This window comes from Chlamydotis macqueenii, chromosome 4 (assembly GCF_036417535.1).
Source record: "Chlamydotis macqueenii isolate bChlMac1 chromosome 4, bChlMac1.mat, whole genome shotgun sequence".
NCBI lineage: Eukaryota > Metazoa > Chordata > Aves > Otidiformes > Otididae > Chlamydotis > Chlamydotis macqueenii.
Window position 1 is genome coordinate 68,982,292 of NC_141559.1, and position 10,487 is coordinate 68,992,778.

The 10,487-nt window shown below is 45.5% G+C and overlaps 1 pseudogene; it reads right to left on the reverse strand.

Moving 5' to 3' along the window:
* Positions 1 to 8,732: 8,732 nt before the first annotated feature.
* On the reverse strand, positions 8,733 to 10,072 carry LOC147601013 (inositol 1,4,5-trisphosphate receptor-interacting protein-like 1; annotated as a pseudogene).
* Between the last annotated feature and the right edge of the window lie 415 nt (positions 10,073 to 10,487).

Here is a 10,487-nt window from a genome sequence, read left to right on the forward strand (position 1 = left end):
CCACTCTGAGAGAAATGTTGATTACTGTTGTAGTACAGGAGTCCTCTAGTAGCCTCAGTAAAGAGAGTCTTGGAGATCAAAACATTTTCAGGGGTGGTACAACATCCAGAGGTTAGTATTCCAGGATATTTGGAAATGGGATTTCAGACTGAAAATCCCAGAAGCTCAAATGACTCTGGAAAACTTCTAGGAACTCCTTAAGTAACTGCCTTCAGCTGAATTTGCTGATATCAGCAGACCCCTTGGGGAGTCCCAGTACAGTTTATGCTAGTTTCTTCAGGATAATAAGCTTTCTTATAGGAGAAATATTTTTCACATATTGAAAAAATGCAGGTTTTTGTATTCTTATTCACACATATCTGTTTTACTCTTAGATTTCTTATAGTAAAGCCATGCCAAGGCAAGTGGTGTACATCCAGGTTTCTCTGACAAGCCTTCATTTTTCCCCATATATTTTAGCCAGGTTGAATTTGAAGTCTGGTCAGGTGTCTAGGATTTCCAGATGTCTAGCAGCCATGTCAGAGCTACTTCTATGTATCTTAAAATCTTGGGTCACTGAGCATACACAGGAAAACACTTTATAGCAGAATAATCATTGCCTAGGATGCCTCAGACAGTTGTCCAGGTGTAAGTCATCTTCACAGCAAATGTCATAGGCACAATAATTCCTGGTGATAGCATACTTTCAGTGAACCTTTCAAGAAAAGCATGGGGAAAAACATGGGATCTTTATGTCAGGGATAGGAATCTTTTTACATTCTTAATTGATATAGCTATGCATGATATAGCTCAAAGTTTACAGGCTGATATCTTCCCTTGCAAGTGCTAGGTGAGTGGAGATTCTCCTGGAAAGATCTATTTCTTCAAAATTCGTGCCTATGAAGGTGAGTTTTCTGTGGCTAGAAGGTGAGGTCTGGGATTGCCAAGCACCACATCAGAGAGTTTTAGCTGCCACTTTGTTCTGGTTTTGTTAGTTGGGGGGGGGGGGCTAAGTTGGTAGCTTCTCTAGGAAACTGCTAGAAGTCACTCCCCTTTGTTCAGTGGACTCAGCCAGGCCTGGGGCGGACCCGCTGCTGGCCGAGGCCGAGCCTATTGGTAGCAGAATGTTCCGTGATAACGCCTCTGCGATAACGTATTTAAGTAGGGGAAAACAGGAAAAAGAGAGGGAGGAAGATGTGAAGCAGCTGAGCAGGGGCAGAGAGGGGGAGGTGCAGGCCTTGTGGGCCTTGCAGGCCTCACCCTCTGGCCTCCCGCCGGGCAGCCGACTGGGCCCAACTCGGCCCGGCCTGGCTGCAAGAAGTGGAGAGGAGATGAGAAGTGAATAAGATGTAAAAAGGATCCTGAAAGGCGTCTGCCAGCCTGTTGTGAGGAACGGCTGCAGATGCCAAGGTCATTGAAGAAGGAGGGGGAGGAGTAATGCTGCTCCTGGCCAAGATTCCCCTGCAGCCTGTGGTGACAACCATGGTGGAGCAGGTTGTCCCCCTGCAGCCCATGGAAGTCCACGGAGGGGCAGAGATCCACCTGCAGCTCGTGGAGGACCCCACGCCGGAGCAGGTGGAAGCCTGAAGGAGGCTGTGGCCTGTGGAGGGCCCGCTGGGGCAGCTGTTCTGGAGGGACTGCACCCCGTGGAAGAGATGACCCACGTCAGAGCAGTTTCACGATGGACTGTGGCCCGTGGGAGGGACCCCACGCTGGAACAGAGGAAGAATGCGAGGAGTTCTTCCCCTGACAATGATATAGCAGCATAAAACAACGTGTGATGAACTGACCGCGACCCCCATTTCCTTTTTCCCCCCTGTGCCGCTCAGGAGGGGAGGTAATAGCAATAATGTTAAGCCCGGGAAGAGGGAGGGGTGGGGGGAGGTTATCTTGTTCCCTGTCTCATTCTCCTGCTAGTTTTAGAAATAAATAAGTGTTTTTCCCCAAGTCAAGTCTGTTTTGCCCGTAACGGCAACTTTAAGGATTTCTCCCTGTCCTTATCTCAAACCTTGAGCTGTTTTTCTTATATCATCTCCTCCTGTTCTCTCGGAGAGTGGGGGGAGCGAGAGAGAGACTGCGTAGTCTGGTCCCGATTGGGGCTGAACTACGACACACTTTAACCTGCATTTGATGGCATGGGAACATTGGGCTGGGGACACATCTGCTCATCTGCAATGGCCCAGGGCTCCTGAGCAGGAATTGTTCAGGTTTGATGTGACACAAGAGATATGAACAGCTGCAATTAGGTCCTCTAATCAAAGGTCGTGGTAGTAGCTCATAGCTCAACAGTATCGTACAACTCTGAAGAATATTTTAAATATCAGGAAACCTTTATTGAGTATTTATGATTAAAACTCTGCTAAGCGAGTGAGTTTTGGCGGAAAGATGTTCCTTCAATAAGCTGCCCGCCAGTCAATGTGTACAGAGTACAGTTTCACTGCTATTGCTGTTCACACATCATAATTGGTAAAAAAAAAAATATTGAAAAAGGCAAGTCAAATGCTACATTTAAAATATATTTTAAAACCTCTCCATATTATACACCCTTTTTTTTACCATACTTACACTTTGGAGGGTGACACAAAACACTGCATGGTCAGCAGCATCTGGACTTGTTTTGTTCCCATGAGCCAAGCAATAAGCAGGACCTCAAAAAACCTGCCTGCCTACTACTATTAGAAGACAAGCAGCTAAGTACTTAGATAAAGAGAGCTTTAAGGGATGCCATTCTGCTGTGTCAGTCACCAGTTGCTGGTTGTTTTCTTAAGAAGAGATTGAAGGTAGTCTGGGGAAAGGAAAACTCATTATAAAAAATGAGGTTCACACTATGGCTATGAAATGTGTCTTTTTACTAATCACCTCTCACTTCCCTCAGGAACTCCACTTCTTGCAATGACTGCAGCACTGATCATGAGTTCAGTCCAGTGCTCCATGCAGGTCATTTTCAGAATTTGCAGAGTATATATTAAATACAAGGCCACTTAACTAGACGACCTCTTAACACAGCAAGTCAAAAGCTATTGGTGTCACCCAAGAATGCTTCAGACCTCAAAGGCAGCCCCACTCCACCACGGAAGAAGTTCAAATATCCAGCTTTGATTGTGGCATATGAATGTATGGGCGTATTCCTGCAGAGGAAATAGCTGGTGCTAAAGTGTTGTTCAATGCAGAAAAAAACCATGTGGGCCTGCAGTGAAAAACTAAATTGACAAAATTAATATTTTTGCTTTTTTTTTAAAGCAAAAATATAACAAACTTAAGGAAATTCTTATATTATTCCTCTATGTATGTCTTCAAATCAAAGCTGGAGACTTTTATGGAACATATCTACTAGCAAAACACAAGTTACTAGTCTCAGAGAAGAAACTGAGTAATATTTTGTGATGTGTGTCTTACAAGAACTGCCATGAAATGATTCTTCCAGTCCAGGTTCTGTCTGATTCAGAATAAAAATATATGTGTGCATGTGTAGAGCATGGATAAATAAAACCACATGTTCACAGAGACTGTGGTCTGAACAGCACTTCTGTCCCCTGTCCCTCAGCACGGGTCAGAACCGTTACCACAAGAGACCTTGTCCTGCCTTCCTCCTGACTTCTCCATCACCACCACTTCTCACACCTTCTTGCATGTAGGCACCTACAAGGCTAGAGAGTAACAGACCCCTCATACATCACCAACCCTTCCAAAAATACTTTAAATAAATGTATTTCGAAGGTCGGCTGTCACATTCCTCAAGTTGAGTTCACAGCACCCTGTCCAGCATCCAGCTTTTGATGCTGCTGAATAAGCAGAGTTACTGTTCCAGATATCTGCATGACTTTCTGTGATTTAGATGTCTTGTAGGTACTTGCTTTAAAGTTTTAGGTTTTAGTTCTTTCAATTTAACAGTAAAAGAAAGAGAAAAAAAGAAGAAAAGGAAATAGTTTATTCTAATGAGATTTTTCCGTGACCTCAAATGATTTTTACTTGTACGTTCCTGTACAAATTTTTAAATCTTTACATTAGCTAATACTCAGAGAAAATTTCTTCAAAAAGCATTTTAAATGTGCATCAGTGTTTATTTGAGTAATACATTTTGAAGCTTCCTGCAGTCTTTGCATGGTGAAATATCCTGCTCTTGTACATCTTACAGTAATCTTAGTAAGTGATTTTCACCTCTGATTTCTTAAGTCAACACATGGTGTAATACGGCATCGAATTACATCTGACCTTCTCCGTTCCCTCAAAACCACACTTTGACACAGAGATACATGCATTTTGCAGTAGATATCTTTTACTTTAAGATGTGGTCACAAGAAGCCAAAGGTTGCCAGTATTACCTATCTTATCTGCCGAGCAGCTGGTAAATGCATGAATACCCAGATTGTTACAGTCATTTTTCTTCTCCTTATTTTCAAGCTAAAATAACATTATAGCTTATAAAATACATCCAAATAAGGCAATGAACTCAGATAAAGCTCAGAAGGGATGATAGATGGGATAACTTGGCACAAATTAAGCACAGTCATTTAGGATCTGTAATAAAATCTGGCATTTTGCCAGTTTGACAGCCATTAAATTAAGGGTCATTTAAGTCACAATAGAGATTATTTTTGTTTGTTTTAAAGAAATAAAGAACTGCTTTGAATTCTTGACTTTAAATCATTAAAAGACACTTGTCTGTGTTAAAAGAGGTATTTTTGTACTGAGCTGACATGGGTACTTCACCCTGACAGACTGTTTTCACACTGCAAAGCAGATTCTTTTGGACAAAGTTTAGCACAAGGCTTTAACGTATCAGACCAGAACCGAAAACGCAGTGAGGTAATGCCGTGGGATAACACTGAAATATTAGTGAGGAAGAAAGCTAAGTGCTGGCAGCCTCAGTGCATCGGGCTGGGCTTTTATGAACATCTGGGAGGACTGAAGGGTTCACCAGTGCCAGCAGGCAAAACATCGCCCTTTCTTTCCCCTGCCAGACAGTTCTCCCCCTCCTGACACTGAAAAGGAAAGTACTATGAGCCATTTTTACACCTGCTCTTTAAAGAGTTTTTGTTCTGTGCCCTGTGCTTTGGATTGGTGGAGGCAGAGGCTATCCCAGCTGTGAGCACAGCTGCCTGATTCTTCTTAACCCTAGACCCAGACCTAGGTTACACCAGTAAAGAAGCCATCCCCTACGCGGCAGAGCCAGAATCCACCCCAGTCTGGTCACTTTTCCTCCCTGTCCCAGCGCACTCTGAACTGATTGATGGGAGAAGGGACATAAAGACAGTAGTTCCAACGCTGTGCCAGGCAGGAACTTCTTCACTTCCAGAGAAATGGAGTAAACACAGCATTTATAATAGGAGATGCAGTGTTATAGCTCATAACAATAAAAGAGGCTTCACTGTATGAAAAGATCAAGTTTTACATCTGTATCATCTAAATCAGGTTGGTTTAAATGCCAATGCCTTCAGTTCTGCGACACACTTTCCCCTTAGTTTAATATTGTCTTGGTAGTGTGACCTTCAGCTTTTTTCACAAAATCCCTTTCTCCAGTCTTTTAGTGAGAGAAAATTAAGAATAAAGGTCCTGTGGAGGAGGAATTGTGGTATGAATAAGCTTGTTCAGAATGTCGTATTAAATTTTGCCCAATTTGCATGCATTTCTCAATGTATTTTGTATATAGGTCCAGAGTTTTGTGTGTATTTTAATTACATTTCAGTATATAGAGTCCTGGCTCCCATTGTTAATGTTGTCAGTACCATAAAGTCAGTGGTAAGCAACACAAGACTGAAGGAAATTTACCTCAGTTTTGTTTTTTCTAATTTATATATAACTCACTTGTTCCTTGCTCTTTCATGAAAGGTCTTCCTTTACCAGCAGGTCTGATAAATCTGAAGGCCTGAAAAGCTAAAAGAAAGAGACTGTCACAAATATGCTAAATTATTCATTTGAGTAATAGGTTTGATTTTATTTAACCGTCTTTCCCTCTCAGATAGCTTATTTCTAAGATTTTTTTTTGCATAATTGAGTAAGTCCAAATAAAATAATGGTGATTTGTACAGTTGCTTTTATTTTGTTATGCCATTTTTATTCCTTTTGCAGCTAACCTACTCAGATTCTCTCCTTATTTATTTATTTTTATGTTTTACTTTTTATATTTATGCCTTTAGGTTCAGGTGTTACATTTACCCTGCAACTGCACAGCACCTAACACATCAGGGTACTGACCTAGTGAGCATGCCTTGTAATTTAAATGCATTATTGCAGCACTTGTTGTGGTTATTGTTGTTTTTATTAATGAACAAGTGCTCCTTGGCAATTATATTCATTTGATAGATTATTTTTATTCAGTTGTTGTATAATGTATTCACGAGTAACGATTTTCATTACCCTAGTCACCATTCCACCAAGACTCTAACAGACATGTTTCCTTTAAGAGCACAGTTTGGTAAGCAACCAACTGTTAATACATGAACTAGAGGAAATGTAGTTGAGAGAACAGAAGCTCCTGTATGGCTAGCAGCTATAGATATACCTTTGAAAGTGAATTTGCAGTTGGACTAGATAATCCATGCAGTTTGCTGTAGCCCCAGGCCAAGTGTTTCATCTAAATCATGGTGCTTACTCAGCATTTGTAACAGAGCACATGTGCATGTGGGATTTCAGCAGAAATGCACCAAGGAGCCTGCCAAACCAGGAGATGTCAAACTCGATTCAGGCTAAAGTAAATGCAAGTTTGTCATTTTAGCCTTTAATATGGCAGGGGAGTAAAAAAACACTTCAGGAAATGTATCATGTAAATATTGGTTACAGGCGAGGCTCATTATGAATGAACTGAGCATGGGACTGGGATGCTAACTTGAACTATGGCTTACTTAAAAGCAAACTTGGCAAAAGGCAGCTAATACTGTTATCCTTAGTCAGCATTACCATGACCATTTAGTCATTACCAGCCATGGGGAAAAATGACCTTGTGAGTGAGGAACTGGTCAGGGACCGAGTCTGTGTTCAGTTCCCAGCTCTGCCGCAGGGGCTGCATGTGGCAGCATTAGATGGTAATATCCTGGCTCACAATGGCAGGTGATTTTTCCGAAATAAACAGGAAATAAACAGGTACTGAATAGCAATTCAGTGTAAGCAGGGTTGATTTTGTGTGAAATGAGATGCTGAAATAGTTACGAAACGAGACTCGGCCCAAGATGAACCTGCCTGAATGAAAAGCATTAACAGTGGTATTAAAAAGAAGCCCTTCAGCTCTCTACCTACTTCAGGTCTTCATTTGCAAAGTAAGATTAATATAGTGTTTTGAATAATAATTATGTCTTTTCTTTTGTTGACTTGGGCACTTTGTATAGAGTGTCTTTTCTAGTTGTATGAGCAACGCCCATAGCCCAGAAGTCCTGATTTCAGCTGAGAGGTCTATCCACTGCTACCATAAGGCGATGCGAGGCGAGGCGAGGCGGGGCGGGGAAGGGAGGGGAGGAGAGGGGAGGCGAGGTGAGGCGAGGCAAGGCAAGGTGAGGCGAAGAGAGGCGCGGAGAGGAGAGGAGGTCAGTTGTAAGGGACCTATAGTGATCATCTAGTCCAACGGCCTCACCAATTCAGGGCTAAACAAAAGTTAAAGCATGTCATTAAGGGCATTGTCCAAATGCCTCTTAAACACTGACAGGCTTGAGGCATCAAGCACCTCTCTAGGAAGCCAGTGTTTGACCACTCTCTTGATAAAGAAATGCTTCCTAATATCCGGTCTAAACCTCCTCTGACACAGCTTTGAACCATTCCCATGCATCTTATCACCGGATCCCAGGAAGAAGAGATCAGTACCTCCCTCTCCACTTCCCCTCCTCAAGAAGCTGTAGAGAGCCATGAGGTCACCCCCTCAGCCTCCTTTTCTCCAAACTAGACAAACCCAGTGTCCTCAGCCACTTCTCACAGAACATGCTTTCCAACCTTTTCACCAGCTTTGTTGCCCTCCTCTGGACACATCTGAGTTTCTGAACATCCTTCTTAAACTGTGGGGCCCAGAACTGCACACAGCACTCCAGGTGAGGCCACACCAACTGAATACAGGAAGATAATCCCCTCTTTTGACCGGCTGGTTATGCTGTGTTTGATGCACTCCAGGATGTGGGTTGCCCTCTTGGTTGCCAGGGCCCACTGCTGACTCCTATTGAGCCTGCTGTCAACCAGCACCCCCAGATTTTTTTCTGCAGGGCTGGAAGTGACTGTTGTCCCTATTTATACTTGTGCCTAGTGTTACTCTGTCCTAGGTGCAGAATCTGTCATTTGGTCTTGTTAAATTTCATCCCATTAATGATTGCCCAATGCTCCCATCTATTTAGATCCTGCTGCAAGACCTCTTGTCCTTCAAAAGAGTCAGTAGCACCTCCCAGTTAGGTATCGTCATCACACTTGCTAATAGTGCATTCAACTTCTGCATCTAGATAATTGATAAATATATTGAACAGAACTGCCCTAGAATTGAACTCTGAGGAACATTGTTGGTGACCAGTCGCCAGTGAGACATAACTTCATTCAATACAACCCTTTGAGCACTACCCTTCAGCCAGTTCTTCACCCAATGCACCGTGTACCTGCTCATCTCAAAGTTGGGCAACCTGTCCAGAAACAAGCAAATTTATTGTCATCTTTCTGTCACATAAGGGTCCCAGAGGGGATGAATTCTTTCCAATAGGATGCGTGGTCCCATCCTGTTACAGGGGGTAACAGGAGACTCAGTTGCAATGGCCTCTTCAGCTGAAGCAGCAGAGATTCCCAGGCCCCAGTTATGCTGAGCTCCTCTTGAACGATGTCATCTCCACACCTAGTTCACTCAGATTGGCAGCACAGACTCTCCATGCAGTCTCTGAGATAAGCAGATTTTTTGTCCCAGTGTCTGAAATTGTCTGCCAGGCCCCACCAGTGGGGGGAGGAGAGGAGAGTAGGTCCTCAGGGTCATAGGCATGGGTGACCACCAGGATACAGGTGCAGAGCTGCAGACCCCTGAGGTGGAAGTTGTCCTGCTGGGCATGCCTCGCCACCAGTCTGACAAACAGCATCTCAACAACAGTGCAGCTCTCCAGCCATGGTGTGCTGCTGGTAAAGCTGGCCTCTGCCTCCTCAAGGCTCAGGTAGGCACTGAGCTGCCTTGCTGCACCGCAAATATAATGTCAGTGCAGATGTTCATCTTGGAGGTGCTTGTCAACAGGAACCTGCAGGACTGGGAGGAGGGCAGCAGCCTGAGCTGGCAGTGTTGCGACTGAGGCAAAAGCAGCCAGGCTGATTTCACCAACTGCTGGACCCAGGAGGCAACTTTCTCCGTGTCCAAGTAGGAGCATGTGCAGAGGGTGCAGAGGAGGTATGAGTACTTGTCCCTCGGCAGCTTGTTGCAGTGATGGAGCAAACACAAAGTATCCCCCAGCTGCTGCTGATCCCAGCACATGCACTCCAGCCCCACACGGATCCTGAAGTGCCTTACTGGCAGCTGCCCTATGGTGAGCAGCTCCAGACTGAAAGAGTGTCCAGGGGGTGGCTGCAGGAACACGAGCAGGCGGTAGGTGATGACGTTCTTGTGGATGCTCCAGGATTCATAGGTGCCGTCCGTCCCAATGGCTGGGTGCATCTGTGGCATGAAAGCCCTCTTGCAAAGGACTTGGCACACAGCAAGGAGGTCACCCACCAGCTCCTTCACCACCTTGCACATGTCAGGCAGGTCCTGTGCTGGTGATGAGGTGGACACAGCCAAAGACCTGACACCATTGTGCGCACCATTGAGGTCTCCCTCCTCCTCATCATCCGCTTCTTCCGCCTTCCAGCTGCTGGAGCTGTGCTGCTCGCTGCAGCTGTCAGAGTCAAGCTTCGTTTTCCTGGCCCTCCAGCGGACCACAGCAAACAGGACCAGGGTTCCTGCAATGTTCCAAAGCAACCTCTGCAATACAGAAGAGAGCATGCCTTCCCACGTGCTCCTGCTCTCCTCAATCTCTTGCAGCAGCCGAGTCATCTGCTGTTGCAGAAACTCCTCACGCTGCCGCATGCGTTCAGTCGTGACCAAATCTGGCTGGGGAGCTCCTTTCAGTCCATGCTCAACGGCCAGCACAGCCAGGAGGAAGGCGACTGCCACAGCCATGGCCTGGAAGAGGTGGGAGAAAAGGGGGCTCAGCAGGGCTGGGTGAGAGGGAGCACGAGGCTGGGGGAGCGGGGCAGGAGCTGCCTGGAGCTGGGGGCCAGTAGGAGAGGGGCTGAGGGAGGTGGGAAGGAGCAAGGGCAGGGTTTGTGAGTATCGCATGCAGGGGAGCTGCAGTGTGTCCCAGGAAAGCATTTGGGCTCTGGTGTCGACAGGCTTGAAGGGGCCACAAGCCCTGGCTGGAGGCTGCATGGGGTCCATCCTGCCCAAGCCGCCCTGATGGCCAGGCCTTCGCCAGGCTGTGCCCCGTGAAAGGGCATGGGACACCCCAGTAGAGTCTCCCATGTTCCCATCCCTGCCATGCAACAGCATCCCAGGGAGCCACGGCACCCAGCACATCCCCAAAGCCTCTTTGGGC